Source organism: Bos taurus, chromosome 5 (assembly GCF_002263795.3).
Source record: "Bos taurus isolate L1 Dominette 01449 registration number 42190680 breed Hereford chromosome 5, ARS-UCD2.0, whole genome shotgun sequence".
Taxonomy (NCBI): domain Eukaryota; kingdom Metazoa; phylum Chordata; class Mammalia; order Artiodactyla; family Bovidae; genus Bos; species Bos taurus.
Genome location: NC_037332.1, coordinates 10,619,195 through 10,643,893, shown reverse-complemented (window position 1 = coordinate 10,643,893; position 24,699 = coordinate 10,619,195). Strand labels below are relative to the sequence as shown.

At 39.4% G+C, this 24,699-nt stretch overlaps 1 long non-coding RNA gene across 1 annotated transcript in view; it reads left to right on the top strand.

Annotated features, from left to right (window-relative positions):
* LOC132345240 (uncharacterized) overlaps nucleotides 1-20,108 on the top strand; it is a 47,829-nt gene extending 27,721 nt beyond the window's left edge. The window contains exon 3 of the long non-coding RNA XR_009494447.1: nucleotides 19,296-20,108. This is a non-coding gene — a long non-coding RNA (uncharacterized lncRNA). The remainder of the gene's footprint in view (nucleotides 1-19,295) is intronic.
* Nucleotides 20,109-24,699: the final 4,591 nt, after the last annotated feature.

The window sequence follows — 24,699 nt, the reverse complement described above, 5'->3', positions numbered from 1 at the left end:
CTGGGCATTTATCACTTGATGTGTGAAGCCCCATAGCATACCTTTGGGCTTCCTTTAAGATCCTAGCATGCTCAGTGTCAGATAAAGTTTGACTAAATATGACCATGATGTCCTTCCACATCAAGTCAAAGGCCAAGGTAATGTGTTGGAATGTATCTATATATTTGCCTGGGTCATGTGTATAGCTTCCCAGGTCTTGTTTGATCTGTCTTAGTTCTAAGAGGGAGAAGGGCTTACAGACCCGGGTTGGTCTGATTTCTGCTCCAGTTCCGACTAAGGGACATACTCGAGTTGGCTTTTGTGGAGGCGGTGCTCCCAGATATGGGGGGGACGTTTGGATACAAGAAAGAAGCACCAGGTAACTTGGGGGCACAAGCTCCTTCTCTTGGTTGTCTGTGTCTAACACCATTTGCCTAGTATGCTCACTTTTAGGGCATACAACAATCCCATAAGTTAAGACAGAGTTCCTTCATGTCTCTTGAAGTGAAGTGAAGTTGCTCAGTAGTGTCCGACTCTTTGCAACCCCATGGACTGTAGCTTACAAGGCTCCTCTGTCCATGTAATTTTCCAAGCAAGAGTACTAGAGTGGGTTGCCATTTCCTTCTCCAGGGGATCTTCCCGACCCAGGGATTGAACCCGGGTCTCCTGCATTGCAGGCAGACACTTTACCCTCTGAGCTACCAGGGAAGCCGCCATGTCTCTTAGTTGGAAGAAAATTTGGACATAGGGGATCTCTGTGCATTTCCCTTGTCTTTTACAGAATAAGTCTAGCTACAGGATGGTTTTGTAATTTAAGCTCCCATCCTCAGGCCAGTGTTCCTTGTCCCCCAGAGGATACCGTGGCCACTCAGTGGCACAAAAGAGTTTTAAGGAACTTCTCCTTAGAGATAGAATCTCCTTAGAATTTGCCTGCAATGCAGGAGACCTGGGTTCTATTCCTGGGTCAGGAAGATCCCCTGGAGAAGGAAATGGCAACCAACTCCAGTATTCTTGCATGAAAAGTCCCATGGACAGAGGAGCCTGATGGGCTACCACCCATGGGGTCACAAGAGTTCGACACAACTTAGTGAGTAAACCACCACCACCACCCTTAGAGACAGAGGACCAATCAGCTTCCAGTTATTAAGGATGCATCTCAAGGCCATCTGTCAACAAGTAGATTGGTTATTTCCCCTCTGAAAGACAGTGATGACAGGGAGGAAAAGAAAAAACTAATAGGCCTCCTTCAATTTCCATGGGTCGACTTCCTTAGGGGTAAGTCTTTTTGAAGCTTATCCTACCCAGTACTGTTACAACCTGAGAACCAGGCATCCCCAGGTCAGGGTGCAGATCACTAGGCAAACTGAGGCATGACAGCCTATTGGAGATCGAATCCCCAGGCAGGTCGAAGCATGTTGACCTCCTGGGACGCCTGGACTGGCAGATCCCTGAGCAAGTTGAGGTATGACAACCTTTTGAGGACCAGATCCCTAGGCAGGTCAAGGCAGGTCGACCTCCTGGGATTCCCAGGCTGGAGTTGGGCATCCCCGAAGTCTCCAATGTGACTAGTACTGGGTAGGATTAAGGGGTTGTAATATTAATTTATTGCTGGCTTGTCACCACGGATAGGAATAGATACCATGATGTAAAGCAACCCAAGCCTGTCTCTGAGACTGGGAACTGGAGAAATAGCCATAAGCCTTATCCTCTTATTGCTCTGAGGGAATGTAAGTCACCAGTTTCCTCCCCTAATCCTCCATAAGAGCAGGTTAGGGTGTCTCCAATGGTAAACATTGTCAAAGACCCACTCTAGGTAATAACAGAAGTAATGACAAAGGAGTGGGCTATCTGGTCCTGTTAAGGGCATTAAGAGTATTTTAATAATAATAAGTGGGGTGGAGTGATGTTGCCTACAAGTGGGCAGGGTCCTAGTTGTAGGAGTTAGTACGTGGCTTAAGAACAAACTGATAAGAGGCAACAGACCAGATGTTCCATAAAAGTGGAGTGGAGGTTTGACCCAGGGGTATTTTTGTAACTTTTAGAAGTGTAGTAAGTGGGCCCAAATGGCCTGCAGGGTTAACTCCCAAAGTGGCAAACATTATCCCTGGAAGCCCAGTTGCCCTTGAAGGGATGCCAACAGATGGACTTTTAACAGGCGTACCTGTCACCCATCCTAGCGGGTTCAATGAGAGATGCTGTTGTTGCACATGTTGTAGGAAACACGGAAGATGAAGGCCTGAATATCTAGAGAGACTGGATATTATACAGTATTTTCCTCCCAAGGGCCAGCTATTTTCTGTTTGTTCCTCCAGAAGATTGTAGAGGCAATATTGTGGGCCCAGACACGGCTCAGGAAAAGAGCATGAAACAGGAGGGAAGGGAGCAGGGCACAACTTTTGAAAGAATGACATAGCACAAGTGCATAACGTAAATGGATTAAAATCAAATGGGTCCAAGATAACAAGTCAAATTCAACTAAGCATTGATCCTCAATCTGCAAGCTACACCCAGAGGTGACAGGACAGTTCCAAGGAGTGGGTGGTTCCCTTATTGTTGGAATGATCCTCCCACTCATTAGCATATGAGATCACCCAGCTTGGAAATCACACCACATTCCAACACTGAAGCCCTCTCCTCCTGCAATGGCCCACATCCTGCGGGGTGTGTTTCTCTCTGAATCCAAACAAATCCACCTCTTACCTATGCTGTGTCTCTCACTGAAATTTTGTGATGAGACATCAGAGCCGGAGCTTCATTAAGTCCTGAGGCCAGGCACTGTGGGTTTTGGTTGGGCTCAAGTCCCAGGAGAGAGGAGCTGAAGGATGGGAGGAAAAACACAGTGGGAAAAACGTGCCGAGGAATCCCCTTCATAACCTGCCAGAAAATCTGCTATATACCTGACCTGTGCTCACAGTTTTCATTGGCTTGATCCTTGGCATAAAGAAAAGTAAGGACAGAAGGGCCCCTACCCTCTTGGGCAACAGCTCCTGGGGCCCACCAGATAGTGGAGCCTTTGGGACACACTGAGGAGTAGCCCCTGCCAGAGTCCCTCAATTGCACTTACTGTTGCTCACCTGTTCATGGTGGGGGGTGGGGGGGGGGCAGGTTCTGTGAGGAAACAAGAGACACAAGGTTGTAAAGGAATTAAGATTTTGTTAGCCATATGTCCTTCCAGCCATCAGAGCAAGGACCTCCTACCTTAACCAGAGGTCTTCTGGAATCTGAGACTGAGCCATGTGAGCTTTCTGCCAAGTTTGTTTTTGCTGTCCAGCTTCCAGCACGCTGGGCTTCTTGATACTTCCCTGGAGCTGGGTTTTCTTTGCATTCTGCTTTTACCGCGGGAGCTTTCACTGTGTTGGGCTTCCACTGTGCTTGGCCTCTGCCCCATGGGGGCCAAGCTGAGGTTGTTTCAGCCAGGTTAAATCCAAGTCATGGCATCATAGATGTCAGGGGTGTTTGTAATTTCCTCAGTTCTGTCTCGTCACAGCAAAAATTTGAAGCGACGGACGGACAAGTGTTACAGCCCCATATTACATCTCAGTTTTATTTAGAAAGTAAAGGAAAATACATCCTAGAGGCATGATGGCAGGTAGATCCAAAAGACACAAACAGAAGAGAATCCCCCAATCCTTCTAGGCTTCCTCCTTTTATTCATTTGTCTCCTCTCCTCTGGGCCTGCCCTATGCAAATTGGGCTAGCCAGGAGGGCTGTTTGTTTAGGTCCTTAGGTCCTCACTCTGGTCCTTGGACCTTCCTTTGTTCTATTTTTTTGTGGGCTTTTCCCTTCTTTGTCTTTTAGCCAGAACCATTTTGGACTCCTTTTTCCTATTCTAACTATCTAACTCATTTATTCAGGTAGTCTTGAGAGGGAAACAGACAAGAAGGCCAGGGGTCTCCAAAAGGAGGAAATAGGCTGCAAGTGTCAGACATTTTTTATCTCTCTCTTAAGTGGCAGGAGGAAACAAACAAGTGTTAGATTTTTCCCCTTCTCTATAAAAATTTAAAAAGAGGTTTTGGTTAAAATTCTGTGTTGCCAGGATGACACCTGACTCCACCTGAACTTAACTTTTCTCAAACCTTGAGCTAACCAATGTGTTTTTCTTATGGAAATATTTTTCTTCTTAAGCCATGTTAATGAACTTTGTATTTACCCTAGACTCTGTCTTTCTTCAGGTTGTTTCCACTGAAGACTCAGAACTGATAAGGGCTCAACAAACCAGTATGTTTTACTCCTATCATTGTTCTCCTAATCTATGTTAATGAAACTATATATTTACTTGGAAACCTGCCTCTCTTCAAGATTCATGCCAATGGTTTTATTGCCCGGAATGACTCACCTGGTGCCAGTGTTATCTCAAAATGCATGTTGTGGGTGAGGGGCCTGGTGCCACTCTGAGTTTTGAGACATCTCCTTTCCATAATTAACAGTTTGCTAGTAGCTCTACAACATCCAGCTGAAGACTAGCAGGGGGGCATTCTTTCTGTCCCCTTCTGATGTCTATGTCAGACGCTTTCTCTATCTCTTTTATACTTTAATAAAACTCTATGACACAAAAGCTCTGAGCAATCAAGCCTCATCACTGGCACTGGATTGAATTCTTCTCCTCCAGAGGCAAAGAATCCCAGGGTCTTTCATGGTTCAACAATAACCTTCCAGTCCTTTTACCAGAGAGCTATTGAATATGAATTTATGTCAGGAGTATATGGAAAACAGACACTTTTTGTTAGATCTCATAGTGTTTACATTCTAGTGATCAGATATAGAAAATAATAACCTAGCATGTACTATAACACAATACATAAATATTATTTGAGATAAAGATGTGGGCTGTGATTTTTAAAAATCCCCTGGATCATCGAAAAAACAAGAGAGTTCCAGAAAAACATCTATTTCTGCTTTATTGACTATGCCAAAGCCTTTGACTCAGTGGATCACAATAAACTGTGGGAAATTCTGAAAGAGATGGGAATACCAGACCACCTGACCTGCCTCTTGAGAAACCTATATGCAGGTCAGGAAGCAACAGCTAGAACTGGACATGGAACAACAGACTGGTTCCAAATAGGAAAAGGAGTTCATCAAGGCTGTATATTGTCACCGTGCTTATTTAATTTAGATGCAGAGTATATCATGAGAAATGCTGGACTGGAAGAAGCACAAGCTGGAATCAAGACTGCCAGGAGAAATATCAATAACCTCAGATATGCAGATGACACCACCCTTATGGCAGAAAGTGAAGAGGAACTAAAAAGCCTCTTGATGAAAGTGAAAGTGGAGAGTGAAAAAGTTGGCTTAAAGCTCAACATTCAGAAAACGAAGATCATGGCATCTGGTCCCATCACTTCATGGGAAATAGATGGGGAAACAGTGGAAACAGTGTCAGACTTTAATTTTTTGGGCTCAAAAATCACTGCAGATGGTGACTGCAGCCATGAAATTAAAAGACGCTTACTCCTTGGAAGGAAAGTTATGACCAATCAAGATAGCATATTAAAAAGCAGAGATATTACTTTGTCAACTAAGGTCTGTCTAGTCAAGGCTATGGTTTTTCCAGTAGTCATGTATGGGTATGAGAGTTGGACCATAAAGAAAGCTGAGTGCCGAAGAACTGATGCTTTTGAACTGTGGTGTTGGAGAAGACTCTTGAGAGTCCCTTGGATTGCAAGGAGATCCAACCAGTCCATCCTAAAAGAAATCAGTCGTGGGTGTTCATTGGAGGGACTGATGTTGAAGCTGAAATTCCAATACATTGGCCACCTGATGCAAAGAGCTGACTAATTTGAAAACACCATGATGCTGGGAAAGATTGAGGGCAAGCAGAGAAGGGGACGACAAAGGATGAGATGGTTGGATGGCATCACCAACTCAATGGACATGAGTTTGGGTGAACTCTGGGAGTTGGTGATGGATAGGGAGGCCAGGCATGCTGTGGTTCATGGGGTTGCAAAAAGTCGGACACGACTGAGACTGAACTGAACTGAAAAGGCAAGTGAGTGAATTCTTTTAGGAGGTGATATTTAAATGAAGACCTGATCTATAGGGAGGAATTGCCAATATGACTATCTGGGGGACGATAGAAGAAAAGAAAGAACTCCTGCAGGGTCTCCATGGGTGGAACAAGCCTGATGAATACGGGAGTTTGAAAGTTAACAGATGATGTTGGAGCATGTTAAAGGATGGAGAGATGCTGTTTAGAGACAGGAGGAGTTAGATCATAAAGGACCTTATAGAATACAGAAAAGAATTTAGATTTTTAATCTGAATGTGGTTGAGAGCTGCTGGATGGATTTTAAAAATAGAAGTGTGTCTGATTTATGCTTATAAAGTTTTGGGATTTGGAGCCTCCTATTCTGGTCCTTGGGGCTTCCCAGGTGGCTCAGTGGTGAAGAATCCACTTGCCAGTGAAGGAGACATGGGTTAAATTCCTGGGTCATGAAGATGCTGGGAAGGCAACCACTCCACTATTCTTGCCTGGAAAATCCCATGGACTGAGAAGCCTTTCAGGCTATAGTCCATGGGGTCGTGAAGAGCTGGACACGACTGAGCACACACACACATTCTGGTCCTTACGTCTATGACAAAAGGCCTTCAAAGAGGTGGCTTGGGGTTTGCTAGTGGGATACTGTTTCCTTTTATCTATGATGTTTGTATTTCATAAAATTTTAATACTGAGTCCCACCCTGACTCAATTTTAGGAAGCTCTTTCTCCTAGACTCTGTATTCCAGTTTTACCTGTTGTATAGACAGGCACTTAATTCTTCAACCATTCTCAACCTTTGCTGATTCTCTTGTCTTGTCCATATTAGAGAGCTATAAAGAAATTTTATTCTCCTCACCTGCAAAAACAAATTTAAAAACCTAAACAAACAAACCCCTAAACCTTCAATATCTCAAACTCCATTCTAGACTTCCTGAGACTCAAGAAAAGTTGAGTGCATTAGCACCGCCCTCCCAAAGTATATAATATTAATGGTGTTAAATAATGCCAAATGCCCCCTACCCCTTATTCATTCACTGTCATAACTGACAGTCATTTTCCAAATTGGAGTACACTTAATGGCTATTCTAGACCCAGGATATCCAGCCTGCTTAACAAAAGTCTTAGGCTACTAACCTAGACAAAAGATCAGTGATTTTAAAGATATTCCTCACCTCTTTCCTCAAAAACATTTTCCTCAACATTATCGGTTCAGTTCAGTTCAGTCACTCAGTAGTGTCTGACTCTTTGCAACCCCATGAATTGCAGCACGCCTGGCCTCCCTATCCATCACCAACTTCTGGAGTCCACCCAAACCCATGTCCATTGAGTTGGTGATGCCATCCAACCATCTCATCCTCTGTCATCCCCTTCTCCTCCTGCCCTCAATCTTTCCCAGCATCGGGGTCTTCTCAAATGAGTCATCTCTTCACATCTGGTGGCCAAAGTATTGGAATTTCAGCTTTAGCATCAGTCCTTCCAAAGGACACCCAGGACTGATCTCCTTTAAAATAGACTGATTGGATCTCCTTGCAGTCCAAGGGACTCTCAAGAGTCTTCTCCAACATCACAGTTCAAAAGCATCAATTCTTCGGTGTTTAGCTTTCTTCACAGTCCAAGTCTCACATCGATACATGACCACTGAGAAAACCATAGCCTTGACTAGATGGACCTTTGTTGGCAAAGTAATGTCTCTGCTTTTGAATATGCTATCTAGGTTGGTCATAACTTTCCTTCCAAGGAGTAAACGTCTTTTAATTTCATGGCTGCAATCACCATCTGCAGTGATTTTGGAGCCCAGAAAAATAAAGTCAGAAGAGATACCCCACGTCTAAGGTAAGAGAAACCCAAGTAAGATGGTAGGCACTGAGAGAGGGCATCAGAGGGCAGACAGACTGAAACCACAATCACAGACAACATTATCAAGACCATGCTTTTTGATGTATGTTCTCTGTGATGAGAAAACACTGAAAACAAACAGGAGTCACTTTGTATAAACAAGTACAGAAGAGGCAGAGACTCAGTTAAGTAGATGCCTCCTTTGTAATTTATAATTTAAGAGATCAGATGCACTAAGAACTGAACTAAACCTTTATTTTGTCATTGAACAATACTGTTTTGAATGACACTTAGACCATAATCAATATTTGAATTAAAAGTTTAACTCAGAAAACACAGTTTTCTTAAACATACACATTTCTTCTTTTCAGAATTAGGTAAGCAATAATAGAAAAGTGACTAACTTTTGCTCTGTATTGTTTGTTACTTACTTCATGGGCAGTGCCCATTGAGTCAAACAATGCTACGTGTAGTAGCACTCTATTAGACTCTATAGAAGCAAAACAAATTTGAGCCTTCACACTGTAAGTGCATTTGTGGTAATTAGATAGACCAACAATTATAATCAAGTTATAATTAACATATGTAACAAAATTCTTAAATTTCTATGAAAATCAAAATACCTATGTAGAGCAGAGTAAAGATGGTTACTGTAAAAACTAAATTAAATCTATCCTAGGGATTTTAGTTATGGTGTATATAACTGAATGGTAACCAAATATTTTCGTGATTGTTATGATAACCCCAAAGTTGACTCGTTTCTCCACAAATATTGTTAGAAAGCAACATTTAAGTGACTTATTGCAGTACACTTTTAAATCAATTTAAAATAAATAATCCTGTGAATATTTAACTGAACTTGCTGCAGTTTTACTTTTGGCAATTTGATCAGGATTTTTGTGCCAGATCTAGATCTAAGAGATTTGGGATTTGCAGGCAATATTGCTCTGTTTCACAAAAATATGCTTAATCAGTTCCAGTTAGAAAGATAACAATCAGAAAAGTTTGCCAAGGAAAGAACGCAACCCACTTCAGATTTCTCTTTGAAAATGGAACATAGGTTAGAAAACATTTAAAAATAATAATACCATTGATATGCAGTCAAAACAGATTTATTAAGAGAAAGGAGCGTAACTCTTTTAACTCTAAACTTAGCTGTAACCTGTGCTCTTATTAAGAAAAAGAACCAAGAAGCTTAATAGGTAGCACTAGTGGTAAAGAATCTGCTTGCTGATGCAGGAGATGCAAGTGATGCAGGTTTGATCCCTTGGTCCGGAAGATCCGCTGGAGAAGGGAATGGCTACCCACTCCAGTATTTTTGCCTTGAAAATTCCATGGATAGAGGAGCCTGGCAGGCTATAGTCCATGGTGTCTCAAAGAGTTGGACACAACTAAGCAACTGAAGCACAAAGCACACATAACAGGAAATAAGGGGAAAACTGTTATAATTGAGTGGATGAAAGTTCAGTTTCTTGAGTAAGATAGTCCTTGCTTTCAGTCCTTACTCTGTTGCTTACTAGCTGTATGATCTGAAACAAGTCTGTTATTCTAATAAGAATCCACCTGCAATGTGGGAAACCTGGGTTCGATCCCTGGGTTGAGAAGATCCCCTGGAGAACGGAATGGCTATCCATTCCAGTATTCTGGCCTGGAGAGAGTCGGACATGATTGAGCAACTTTCACTTTCTTATTCTAAGACTCAGTTTCCTCATGTGTAAAATGGCAACAATACTGGGGAGCTTAAGTAAGAGTGTAGATAAAGCAGTTGGTAAAATGCTTAATTCATAATTGGCACTAAACAGATAGTTCTTTCATTCATTCATTCAATATATATATTTTTAGTTATCAGCTATATGTCAGGCATTCTGTTGGCCACTTGGAATATCACAGGAGCAAGATTCTTGTTGTCATGAATTTATAGTTTAATAAGAATAAATTAAAATAATCAATTACAAGAAAAGGGCTGTGGGAGTATGGAAGCACTTGATAATACATGAAAAAAGTTGGGGAAGGAGGTAAGCCAGAGAAGTCTGCTTGAACGAGATGATTTTTAAGCTAGAAATGCAGGGACAGACAGGTTGAGCAGGAAACAAGGTGCCAGAGTGTTCCAGACAGAAGAAAAAGCTTATAAAAATGGCTGTAATTTTTTCAGAGATTCGGATAGGCCTATGCTTTTCTCATCTTCACCTCTGGCCATTTTCATGTGTTGTAATCTCTGTCTGGAACACACTTGAGCCTTGTTGTACTTTCCCCCTGTGTACTCGCTGTAACACAGAGGTTGTTACTAATTGTCGAGTGAAGATGTGGCCAGGATTTATAAGATCGTATTAGGTCAGTGCAAATGTAATTGCAGTTTTGAACCATGAGTTTTAAATCATCATAACTGGGGAGGGAGGTGGGAGAGGGGTTCAGGATTGGGAACACGTGTACACCCGTGGTGGATTCATGTTGATGTATGGCAAAACCAATGCAATATTGTAAAGCAATTAGCCTCCAAAAAAAAAAAAAAAGACATAAAATATAACTAGGCTCAAATGCATCTTTATTAAACAAATAGGAGTTGTAAAAGCAACACATTTTTGCCAACAACAAATAAGTCTGTTTATTCCTGTAGCATAAAAATCCATGCCTCAGGATTCAGCAAACTCTTGGAAAGTACTTTCTGAATCCTGCTGATTGTGGAAGACTTTTCGCTGCCAAAAGTTGTTGAAATGCCTGAAGGAGCGGTAGTCCGTTGGTGAGAGGTCATGTGAATGAGTGAATATGGGTTGCTAGGAATTTCCTAGCCCAATTGCTTCACCTTTTGGTTGTGCAACTTACTGTAGGGTGTTGTTGTGGAGAAGAATTTGGCCCTTTCTGTTGACCAGTACCGGCTGCAGGCATTGCAATTTTCTATGCATCTCATTGATTTGCTGAGCATACTTCTCAAATGTAATTATTTTGTCAGGATTCAGAAAGCTGTAGTGGATCAGACCAGCAGCAGGCCACCAAACAGTGATCATGACCTTTATTTGGTGCAAGTTTGGGCTTTCCTGGTGGCTCAGATGATAAAGAATCTGCCTGCAATGCAGGGGACCTGGGTTAGATCCTTGGGTTGGGAAGATTGCCTTGGAGGAGTAAATGGCAACCCCTCCAGTATTCTTGCCTGAAGAATCCCATGGACAGAAGATCCTGGTGGGCTATCGTCCATGGAGACACAAAGAGTCATACACAATTGAGTGACTAACTTTGGCTCTGGGAAATGCCTTGGAGCTTCTTCTCAGTCCAACCACTGACCCTGGTCATCACTGGTTGTCATATAAAATACACTTTTCATCAAAATCACAACCCAATAAAGAAAGCTCATTGTTGTTGTGTAGAGTAAGAGAAGACAACACTTCAAAACAATGAGTTATTTTATTTGTGGTCAGCTCATGTGGCACCCACTTATCCAGCTTTTTCATGCCACTATGCTCTTCATCTCCAAGGCTCTCATCTCCTTTGCAAAACTTTTTGAACGACCACTGCACTGTATATTCATTAGCAGTTCCTGGGCCAAATGTGTTGCTGATGTTGCCAGTTGCCTCCACTGCTTTATGACCCATTTTGAACTCAAATAAGAAAATCGCTCAAATATGCTTTTTATCTAACGTCATTTCCCTAGTTTAAAATAAACATAAAATAAACATCAAGAAATAAGTGATTCGGAAAAAAAATAAAGCAAGAAATATACATTAAAATAACATAACCACATTCACTTAAGCATGTATTCTAGTATCAAATGGCAAAGTTCAACAATGCAAAAACTTCAATTACTTTTGCAGCAACCTAATATTAGTGCCTTTTAAGCCACTTAAATTATATGGAATTTATCTATAAAATCACAGGAAATTGAAATTTTGTTAAATACGTGTGCATGTACCTCTGTGTGTGTGGTAGTGTAGTTTCCTGAAGGGTTATACTCCCCATTATACTTTATTAATTACCTTGAAGAAAGGAGAAATGGATCTTCCTGGGCTGCTAAGAAAAGAGACTGATAGGTGGAATGGTCCAGAAGCTTCAAGTAAAAGCATTAAGTTTCAGATAGCCCCAGGGTCAATGTGAAAATGGTATCTGCTGTGATAAGAGGCCAATAACGTGAATCAGGAAGGAAAACTGTACCCAACAGGATATAATGTTTAAGTGTGCAGAATAAATCGGTTCAGTTCAGTCACTCAGTTGTGTCCGATCTGCTACCCCATGGACTGCCACATGCCAGGCTTCCCTGGCCATCACCAACTCCTGGAGCTTGCTCAAATTCATAGCTTGGACTATATGGACATTTGTCAGCAAAGTGATGTCTCTGCTTTTAAATATGCTGTCTAAGTTTGTCATAGATTTTCTTCCTAGGAGCAAGAGTCTTTTAATTTCATGGCTGAAGTCACCATCTGCAGTGATTTTTAGAGCCGAAGAAAATAAAGTCTGTCACTGTTCTCATTGTTTCCCCATCTATTTGCCATGATGGGATGGGATCGGATGCCATGATCTTAGTTTTTTGAATGCTATGGCAGTGACAACAGACACATGACTGTATCCTGAGAAAACTCACAGAGGACTTTATGCTAAAGCAAAAGCAAAAGTGTTCGTCACTCAGTGTGCCGACTCTTTGTGACCCTGTGGACTGTAGCCCAACAGGCTCCTCTGTCCGTGGGATTCTCTAGGCAAGAATACTGAAGTGGGTTGCTATTCCCTTCTCCAAGGGATCTTCCTGACCCAGAGATCGAAACTAGGTCTCCTGCATTGCAGGCACGTTCTTTACTGTCTGAACTACCAGAGAAAGCTAAATTATGACCCAAGATATGCAGGTCAGAGACAGAAGAGGAACTGGAAAAATGTTTTGATTTGCCTATTCCACTCCTTGGATGGACATCAAGAAGATAAGACCAGTCAATCTTAAGGGAGATCAACCCTGAATATTCATTGTAAGGACTGATGCTGAAGCTGAAGCTCCAGTATTTTGGTCACTTGATGCGTACAGCCAACTCATTGGAAAAGTCCCTGATGCTGGGAAAGATTGAGGGCAGAAGGAAAAGAGGGTGTCAGAGGATAAGACTGTTGGATGGCATCACTGATGCAATGGACATAAACTTGGGCAAACTTCGAGAGATGGTGAGGGATAGGGAGGCCTGGCGTGCTGCTGTCCATAGTGTCACAAAGAGTTGGACATGACTGGGTGACTGAAGAACAACAACATTGCAATCCAAATAGACTAAAAATTATTCAACCTAACTTACAAGGCCCTCCATGACCTCGCCTCTCTTTAGGTCCCCTTCCTTATCTCTTACTACATCTCCAAGTGGTTCCCTGGACTTTTAGTTTCTTTAAGACTGGTTCTCATACTTCTCTGCTAATACACAGTATTTTGTTTTGCCTGACATTTTTTTTTCTGAGATAATTCCTCCATAGCCTTAAGATCTCTCCTTATACATTGCCCCTTCCAAGAAGCTCTAAGTACAGGAGATGCCTCTGCTTCCGCTGTCTTAGCACTCATCACACTCCACCCTCTGCCAGAATAAACTCCGTCTTGTAAGGGTAAGGATCAAGCTTACCTTGATATCCATGATATGTAGCATGGTACTGTTACATAGTAGATATTTAGTAAGTGTTTTTGGAGAACATATCTGATTTGCCAACTGAGTTAATGGGTGAGTGCATTGATAAGGCAAAAAACAAACAAACAAAAAAACCCACATAAAAAGTCAAAAATCAAAATGACAAAAAAACTTCAAGACCATGGATAAAAAAGAAAAAGCAAGACACTCTTGAGCTTTGCCCATAGTGTTTACAAAGAGTTTACCACTCATCTTATTTAAGTTTTTTACAAAACCTTGTTAAAATGAAAGGTTTATCCCTATTTTATAGGCAAGGAATTTAAACCTCAGAAAAATAGTTGTTGTTCAGTTCCTAAGTCATGTCCAACACTTTGCAACCCTGTAGACTGCAGCATACCAGGCTTTTCTGCCTTTTCCTATCTCCCAGAGTTTGCTCAAATTCATGTCCATTGAGTGGATGATGCTATCTAACCATCTTATCCGTTGCCTCCTCTTTCTCCTTTTGCCTTCAGTCTTTCTCAGCATCAGGGTCTTTTCCAATGAGTTAGCTCTTCAGGTGGTCAAAGTATTGGAGCTTCAGCTTCAGCATCAGTCCATCCAATGAATATTTGGGGTTGATTTCTTTTAGGATTGACTGGCTTGATCTCCTTGAAGTCCAAGGGATTCTCAAGAGTCTTCTCCAGAACCACAATTCAAAAGCATCAATTGTTTGGTGCTCAGCCTTCTTTATAGTCCAACTCTCACATCCATACATAATTACTGGGGAAACCGTAGCTTTGACTATCCGGACCTTTGCTGGTAAAGTGATGTCTCTGCTTTTTAATATGCTGTCTAGGTTTGTCATAGCTTTGCTTCCAAGGAGCAAGTGTCTTTTAATTTCATTGATGAAGTCACTATCTGAAGTGATTTTGGAGCCCAAGAAAATAAAATCTGTCACTGCTTCCACCTTTCCTACTTCTATTTGCCATGAAATGATGGGACTGGATGACATGATTTTAGTTTTTTGAATGTTGATATTCAAGCCAGCTTTTTCACCTTCATCAAAAGGCTCTTTACTTCCTATTCAACTTCTCCCATTAGAGTGGTATCTGAAAAATCAATACCTTACTAAAGACTAAACTCATAGTATTAGAAGAGCTTGTCAGTCAGTCAGTTCAGTTGCTCAGTCACGTCTGACTCTTTGTGATGCCAGGCCTCCCTGTCCATCACCAACTCCCAGAGTTTGCTCAAACTCATGTCCTTTGAGTCGGTGATGCCATCCAACCATCTTGACCTCTGTCATCCCTTTCTCCTCCTGCCTTCAATCTTTCCCAGCATCAGGGTCTTTTCGAATGAGTCAGTTCTTCATGTCAGGTGACCAAAGTATTGGAGTTTCAGCTTTAGCATCAGTCCTTCCAATGAATATTCAGGACTGATTTCCTTTAGGATTGACTGGTTGTTCTCCTTGAAGTGCAAGGGACTCTCAAGAGTCTTCTCTGACACCACAGCTCAAAAGCACCAATTCTTTGGGATTCAGCTTTCTTTATAGTCCAACTCTCACATCCATACATGACTACTGGAAAAACCATAGCTTTGACTAGACGGGCCTTTGTCAGCAAAGTAATATTTCTGCTTTTTAATATGCTGTCTAGGTTGGTCATAACTTTTCTTCCAAGGAGTGTCTTTTATTTTTTTTATTTTTATTTTTTCAAGGAGTGTCTTTTAATTTCATGGCTGCAGTAACCATCTGTAGTGATTTTGGAGCCCAAGAAAATAAAGTCTGTCACTGTTTTCATTGTTTCCCCATCCATTTGCCATGAAGAGCTTGGACTAGAATCAAATCAGAAATGAAAAGGTTTTGAGTTAGAGAGTAAAATGTAAATACAAAAATATTGTTAAGTGCTGTAGAACTTCGATTACTAAGTAGACTCACATGTATTGATATTTAAAGTGAAATAAATATGATCACCTTTGATGTGAGTATAAAGTTTGGTTTTCCACAGTTTTATGGACATGATAAAATTATTGCATTTTTTAAAGTTTGAAAATATGTAGGTAAAAGTATTGTAGTCCACCTAGTATTTGGATGAGTAAATGCTTTACCCAAACAAACAGTGGGTCATGGACCACACGATCCAAAGCATACAGTGAGTCATGTGGTCATGAGTTATTTCACTGTGGGAAAGCTGAGAGTTGGAAATTCAGCCCCAGATATCTTACATCTCCCCTTCTTGGATCCCAGCTTTGTCATGATAAAGGGGTTTGCATAAATCAGTGAAGCTATAAGTTAACTCTTGCAGGACCATGTGTAGGCAGAGGACCCAGAGATCAAATTGGCAACATTTTTTGGATCATAGAGAAAGCAAGGGAATTCCAGAAAAAAAAATCTGCTTCTGCTTTATTGACCATGCTAAAGCCTTTGACCACATGGATGACAACAAACTGTGGAAAATGCTTAAAGAGATAGGAATACCAGACCACCTTACCTGTCTCCTGAGAAATCTGGAAAAGCAACAGTTAGAACTGAACATGGGAACAACAGATTGTTCAAAATTGGGAAAGGAGTCTGTCTGTATATTGTCACCCTGCTTATTTAACTTTTATGCAGATTACATTATGAAAAGTGAGAGGCTGGATGAACTACCATCTGGAATCAAGATGGCTGGGTGAAATATCAACAACCTCAGATATGCAAATGATACCACTCTAATTGCAGAAAGTGAAGAGGAAGTAAAGAGCCCCTTGATGTGGGTGAAAGAGGAGAGTGAAACTAGCTTAAAACTTAACACTAAAAAAACTAAGATCATGGCATCCAGTCCCATCACTTCATGGTAAATAATGAAAGTTGCTCATTCATGTTTATCTCTTTGTGACCCATGGACTATACAGTCCATGGAATTCTCCAGACCAGAATACTGGAGCTGGTAGCCATTCCCTTCTCCCGGGGATCTTCCAAACCCAGGGATCAAATCCAGGTCTCCCACATTGCAGGTTGATTCTTTACCAACTGAGCCACAAGGGAAGCCAAATAGAAGGAGGGAAAGTGGAAGCAGTTACAGATTTTACTTTTGGGGGCTCCAAAATCACTTTGGACAGTGACTATAGCCATGAAATTAAAAGACGCTTGCTCCTTGGAAGGAAAGCTATGACAAACCTAGACAGCATATTAAAAAGCAGAGACATCACTTTGTTGACAATGGTCTGTAAAGTCAAAGCTATGGTTTTCCCAGTAGTCATGTGTGGATGTGAAAGCTGGCCCATAAAAAATGCTGAGTGCCAAAGAATTGATGCTTTCAAAATGTGGTGCTGGAAAAGACTCTTGAGAGTCATTTGGACTTCAAGGAGATCAAACCAGTCAATCCTAAAGGAAATCAACCCTAACTATTCATTGTATGGACTGATGTTGAAGCTGATGCTCCAATACTTTGGCCACCTGACTCAAAGACTCTGATGCTGGAAAAGATTGAGGGAAGGAGGAGAAGGGGGTGACAGAGGATTAGATGGTTGGATATCATCACCATCTCAATGGACATGAGTTTGAGTGAACTCCAGGAGACACTGAAGGACAGTGAAGCCTGGCGTGCTGCAGTCCATGGGGTCACAAATGGTCTGACATGACTTAGGAACTGAACCACCACAGCAAATCTACATCTGCTGATAAACAAATATCACCATTTTTAACCAACAGCGTTTGCCCAGTTTTTCTCAGAGTAAACATATTTTTAGGAGTGGAGATTTTAAGAAATCTATATCTCTAACATTTTTAATGTACATTAATTAAAATAAATGTAAATGGCACCTCCAAACTTGAGTGACTAGAATATTGAGAGAATTAAAGTTAAACTTAAAGTTCTTGATACAAATATTTTGCAAATGCAAATCAATGGGCCAGGCTTTAATATCTGGTAAATAGTAGTACAATAGATGATGAAGAATATCTATACTTCAAACACCTTTAACTTAGCAAGGTTTGGGTATTGTTCCTTTCTTGTTAGATCCTGTCATCATAAGATTTATGTCTTAAACATAGTATGTCATATTTATGTCAAATATAATATGTCAAATTTCTGTCATAAATATAGTAATTTATTTGCAAGAAGATCTCTTATGAGATTTTACTTTTATGATTGTCATTTTTATTATTAACCTTGAGCTTTGATGCTTGTTTACTTGAGTATTATGGAAAATTGTACTTAATCTTTGTGGATTCTTTTTAGGAAATTAGATTTTTAAATCATTCATATTTAACCAGCTGGCAATTACTTAACTGATCTTGTTGTAACAGATGTAATCTCTTTACAATAGAATTAAGTCCATATGTATACAAGGCTGTTTAGAATCTCACAGAGTTAGAAATGAATGAATTAATATCAATTATGATTAAATAAAAAGTTTCTGAATGTAACAGAAACATCTGTAAAAGAAACAAAAATCAATAAGAATTTTTGAATTTAAACCAAATCCTGAATTTCTATAGAGGATTAGCAGAGCCCATCCAGTTGGGACTAATATCAATGTTCTCATCTTTTTTTTGAATGATGTATACTATCCTCTTGAGAAATCTGTATGCAGGTCAGGAAGCAACAGTTAGAACTGGACATGGAACAGCAGACTGGTTCCAAATAGGAAAAGGAGTACGTCAAGGCTGTATATTGTCACCCTGCTTATCTAACTTATATGCAGAATACATCATGAGAAACGCTGGACTGGAGGAAGCACAAGCTGGAATCAAGATTGCCGGGAGAAATATAAGTAACCTCAGATATGCAGATGACACCACCCTTATGGCAGAAAGTGAAGAGGAACTCAAAAGCCTCTGTTGCTGTTGCTAAGTCGCTTCAGTCGTGTCCGACTCTGTGCAACCCCATAGATGGCAACCCACCAGGCTCCCCCGTCCCTGGGATTCTCCAGGCAAGAACACTGGAGTGGGTTGCCATTTCCTCCTCCAATGCATGAAAGTGAAAAGTTAAAGTGAAGTCGCTCAGTCGTGTCCGACTCCTAGCGACCCCATGGACTGCAGTCCACCAGGCTCCTCCATCCATGGGATTCTCCAGGCAGGAGTACTGGAGTGGGGTGCCATTGATGAAAGTGAAAGAGGAGAGTGAAAAAGTTAGCTTAAAGCTCAACATTCAGAAATGAAGATAATGGCATCCGGTCCCACCACTTCATGGGAAATAGATGGGGAAACAGTGGAAACAGTGTCAGACTTTATTTTGGGGGGCTCCAAAATCACTGCAGATGGTGACTGCAGCCGTGAAATTAAAAGACGCTTACTCCTTGGAAGGAAAGTTATGACCAAACTAGATAGCATATTCAAAAGCAGAGACATTACTTTGCCAACAAAGGTCCGTCTAGTCAAGGCTATGGTTTATCCAATGGTCATGTATGGATGTGAGAGTTGGACTGTGAAGAAGGCTGAGTGCCGAAGAATTGATGCTTTTGAACTGTGGTGTTGGAGAAGACTCTTGAGAGTCCCATAGACTGCAAGGAGATCCAACCAGTCCATTCTGAAGGAGATCAGCCCTGGGATTTCTTTGGAAGGAATGATGCTAAAGCTGAAACTCCAGTACTTTGGCCACCTCATGTGAAGAGTTGACTCATTGGAAAAGACTCTGATGCTGGGAGGGATTGGGGGCAGGAGCAGAAGGGGATGACAGAGGATGAGATGGCTGGATGGCATCACTAACTCGACGGACCTGAGTCTCAGTGAACTTCTGGAGTTGGTGATGGACAGGGAGGCCTGGCGTGCTGCGATTCATGGGGTCGCAAAGAGTCGGACACGACTGAGCGACTGAACTGAACTGATACTATCCAAGGGCTTTCCATGTAGTGCCAGCAGTAAAGAGCCTGTCTGCCAGTACAGGAGATGTACTAGATGGGGTTTGATACCTGGGTCAGGAAGATCCCCTGGAGGAGGACACGGCAACCCACGCCAGTATTCTTTCCTGCAGAATCCCATGGACAGAGGAACCTGGTGGGCTACAGTCCTCGGGTCACAGAGTTGGGCACGACTGAGGCGACTTAGCATGTACGCAGGCATACTGTCTGAGGTAGGTCCCAAACCCTTGGATGAGATACTCTTGATATTTTTTCTTACGTCTGCTGTCTGCCTGCAAAAGTTCTGTGGAAGACTCTGAGACCTTAGAAAATGCTAAAGCTGCCTGACAGGAATCTATGTCCTAGAAGTCTACCATTTCCTAGGTTAGATGGAACATGAGAGAGAAATAAACCTCTATTGTGTTAGGACATTGAGATTTAGGGATAGTCTGTTTTGGTAGGTAGTCTAACCTGAATAATACAGAGGATGTGAGGAAAATCCCAAAGATTCAGTGTGTCTCATGTTTTCCTCTCAACATCCTCAACCTTGCTGCATATTAAAGTATCATTAATTATGCACCAATTGGTCTAAATAAGAGTAGCTTTGATTTGGATATTGCTAGGAAATCTATTTGTTGCTTGTTTCCAGCATTTCTGCAATAAGAAATGTAAGTCTAAATTATAATTATACAGTGCTTACCACAGGGCCAAAATATTCCCTCTGTCCCACAAAACATTGAAATGATTTTGTTAATGATTACTGATGTTTTCCTCTCCCACAAGCTCCATATTTTATGCTAAGACAATTTCCTATCAGTAGAAAAAGCACAATTTGGAATTCTGGGGAGTCTGATTTAATGAAAAGCTGTATTGATAGTTAAAACTCATTTCAATTACAGTTAACCCTCAACTTATCTGCACTTATAAAATGAATATATTTTCTATTAGAAAACCACAATTTTATGCTAGCTATCAGACTGATTAATTTTTAGCAATATAAAGTTTCTTATTCTTTAAATGTACACCAAAAATTTGGTCCTGAAGGCTAACAAAAATAGTACAGATATTTCTGAAGCAGTGTGCACTACTTTGACTTAATTATACACAGAACACAAATAATAAGTCTCTGTTGTTCTGAAATAGCATTTTTGACTTATTGATTTTATGGGTAAATGAAGTATTTATCTTGATTAATTCAACCTAAGAGGATATGAGCATTTTACATTGTCATTTTACGGATGAGAAAACTGAGATTCAGAGAAGAAAGGAAACTTCCCCAAGGATCCACAGTTGGTAAGGGGGAGAGCTGCAATCTGAGATTGACTCTGATGGTCTGAGCTCTTAATGACAGTGCATTAACCAAAATTTCTCAGACCTGAGGCCCTGCAGATTGTTGAGAATGTTTCTGTGGATCCCAAAGAGTCTGTGGACCCTAGATTGAGAAATACTATAATTAAATATTAAACACATGTTTACAATTTCTACTCAGCACATATGTCTCATTTGGTAATATCTTGGTCTAGTAAAACCAGAAACACAAATTTACATGGAAAGTACAAAACAATTGCATGATGACAAAATAGTCTATCAGATGAAAAAAAAATAATCAGATGATCTAAAATGTGTGTATACATACATGCAAATCTATCTATTTTTTCAGTTATTGAACACTCTAGACTTCATTGCGTACAAATAGAGAGCTTTAGTTTTCTTAAATCACTGGCTTAACAATAATCTATGGAGCAGTTTTTAAACCTCAGTATGCAAACCACTATAATGCCAAGACTTTAAAAGGAATAATGGAGCAATAATGTATTCTTTCCTGAGACAGATATAGCTGAGGGTGACTGTAGAAAAGACTTTGAGGTGGTTTCCTCCCTTCCACTTTCCTCTCCCTATCTCTTCTATCCTGCTTCACAAAAGAAAGGCACACCTCTCAAAAATCTCTCTGGATATCCAAGAAAGTGACTTCAAAATATTGGTGTAAGAGAACAAATCAGTATAAATGGATAGCCAAGGAAATACAGACCACCTCAGGATGTGTGTCTCTTTCGGTCTTGCAGATATTTCTGTTAACACGTTACTACTGACAGGGGAATTTTTGCAGAAACTAATGCCTACGACATTAATATGCCTCAGCTCAATAATGTGTTACAAGTGAAAAACTGGTGTTTAAAAGGCAGAGGGAGAGGGTGGGGAGATTTGGGAGAATGGCATTGAAACGTGTGTAATATCACGTATGAGACGAGTCGCCAGTCCAGGTTCGATGCACGATGCTGGATGCTTGGGGCTGGTGCACTGGGACGACCCAGAGGGATGGTACAGGGAGGGGGGAGGGAGGAGGGTTCAGGATGGGGAGCACGGGTATACCTGTGGCGGATTCATTTCGATGTTGGGCAAAACTAATACAATATTTTAAAGTTTAAAAATAAAATAAAATTTAAAAAAATAAAAGGCATCGGTATTGATAATTGCTGTTTAAAGATTTTATTTCTTCCAACTTTTCATATTGTCAAAGACAGCATCAATTTTTGAGGTAGTTCCAGAAGAGCAAAGCAAATAACATAGTTAAGAAACATTAAAAAAAGAAAATAGCTTTTTTTCCCCATGTATTTAAATATAAGCAGTTCTTTTCAGCTGTTCTTAAGACTCATCCTTGGGAAACATCATTAGCTAAAAAAAGAAAAAATACTTTGAAGAGTTGGAGCACTCTAGCTTAATGAAGTAGATCATAATTGGAATATGTTTAACATAATTGGAATATTTTTTGAGATTACCAAAATTTTCAAGATACACTGGATAAAACTCATGGGCAAAATCTTTATGCTTTCTTTCAGATTAGGTATGTATTATTGAAATATTTATCATAATTGGAATATTATTTGAGATTATCAAAATTTTCAAGATACACTGGATAAAACTCATGGGCAAAATCTTTATGCTTTCTTTCCGATTTGGTATGTATTATTCAAAGTGGTTAAAATCTACTTTATCAAGTCAAGTCATATTGTGAGATATTTAATTATTTAATTCTCCTCTTATTTCATCTTATGAAATGACTATATTTTCTACCTTCTATTAATAAAAAGTAAAAGTAAATGCTAGCCAGACTTGTTAGTTTTGGCTATAGAGAAGTTTCTCCATTTAGATACAGGATAAGTTTGTTTGATCATGATAGCTAGTAAAATTAATAGAGTTCCTTCTGGTTTTACACATTCTTTATTTATTCAAATGACCAAGCATCAGAGTTTGATACATGTATACATAGATTTAACAAGGAAATATTTCTAGGTAAATAAATTACTTATGATCTGAGCTATGTAATACATTGCATTATTAAAAATAAGTAATAAGAAATAGTATATTGCTTTATAAATTTATTTTATGAATTATAAAATTGTATGAATTAATCTTATCTTAAGAGGATGCTATCTTACATGTTCTACACTCTATTTCTCAGTGGTTTTGAAATACTTTTCAAAATAAGTATTGACATACTTATTTGACTAGAAAAATAAAGTTAGGCTTTCCATGATAGTGGCTTTTTATTTTGACAATGAGAACTGACTTTACTAATTAAATTGCTTGGTAATCAAGTTTAGCTAAATCTGCAGCTCCAAAGTTTTTTAAAGTCTATTTAAAGCATATGGCAAGATAAAAACCTTTTATCAAAAAATATTATATTGGTAAGTATGTATTGAAATTGAGAATGCTTTTATTTTCCAAATATTTCTGAGTACACTGAGGAGCAACTTTTAATTCAGTTGATAACAGAACAAACCAGAGTAAGATGACCTGAATTCACATTCTGAATTTATTGCTTTTTATCCAAGAAAAATTAAGGCAAATGACTTAACATCTCCTTACTTCAGTTTTTGTCTTTAAAATGGAACATCAGCAGGACCTATCCATAAGGCTGTGACGAGGAGTGAAAGGTTAAGATATAGGTTAAATTGTATGAAATTTCTGTGTTCAATCACTTTTGACCTATAATTACAGCAATTTCATATGATTCCTGATATAGTTAGGAATATAATTAGTATTCCTAATATATTTCCCAGAAATGGAGAAAGTAAATGATTTTGACCATGAGGTAATAAGTCCTTTTGGTCCGTGTTTTTCAAATGTTTAGATTTTGACAAAATCGAAGGAGGACCTAATTGAGCTATGAGAAAATAGGTTATTAACAACAATTTTTGATAATAATGTTATTTTTACTTATAAAAAGAATTCAAATAATTGAGAGATATTTATATTAAAAAATAATGTCATTCCAACCAAAATGTTTATAAAAGCCATTTTTGATTCATACAACTATAAAAATTTGAAATACAATTTATGTGAACTTGTTGCATTCTAATGCTAATATAAAAAATATTCTAACACTAAGAAATATGACATAGTCATCTCTGCATACACTAATATTTTGAAATTACTTAATCTCACTGAGACTCATTTCTAAGAAATTATTATATATTTTAATAAAATTTTACTTTTAGTTATTGTGTTTTGATGAATTACAGATCATATTGAACCAACTGGTTCCAGAAAAAATACATGTTAAGTGTACAATTATAGGAAATTTTAAGTAAATCAAATTCACTTTATATCCATAATCTAGTTCTCTTACCTCTGAACAGATATGCATAAATCAACAAGTATGCTGCATAAGAAAACAACTCACCTGGGTAGTAAGATAGCAATGTTGTTGAAGATACCAGTGTTGACTTCTCATTTCTGGTGGTGGCATTTCTTGAGACTTCTCTCATGGATTTGGTAAACACCATTTCTTCACTCTTAAGGCAAGGAAGTGAAAATCCATAGTTTCTTCTTTAGGTCAATAATTCACAACTTAAATACATTTCAGCTCTCCCTGTTTGCCGGGCTTGTGCTTAAAACAGTTTAGAGTTGGGATAGAGACCAGGAATGATGAGTAGTGGGAACCAGCCATCAGAGAGCTTGAAGCCACTGTTATTTTCAACATTCTTTAAAATGCAGAAAATTGAGTCTGCTTTTTTCTCAACCTTCATTTTTTTGCTGTTGAATTTAGGACTTAATAAGAACATTACTACTCATCATACATACACAGAATGCAGCTCAATTTTTAAAAAATTGAACAGTGAAATGATTGTTAAAAACCACAGAATACATCCTCAGATCCATGTGGGCTGAAGATCCCAACTTCAGTTTCTATAAGCAGAATGCTTTCCAATTTTTAGACTGATGCCATCTGAATCCAAGACAGTCATGAACTAGAGATTATATCATTCTTCACAGAATAAGTCTATACTACTGTTCATAAAATGAATTTCACTGGAGATGCATTAAAAATATCAAAATAGATATGACCATTTCTAAGTAATCTGCCATTTTATTGAGAAATTTCAAGAAAAATCATGAGGAAAATTAAGATTATCAAAATCAACATTGTAGGTTAAAATTCAGAACAATTTTTAGTACTTCAGTATCAATTGATTCTTTAAAAACTTTATTAAAGAATAAATATACCAAAACTACAAGAGAATGAATAAAAATATA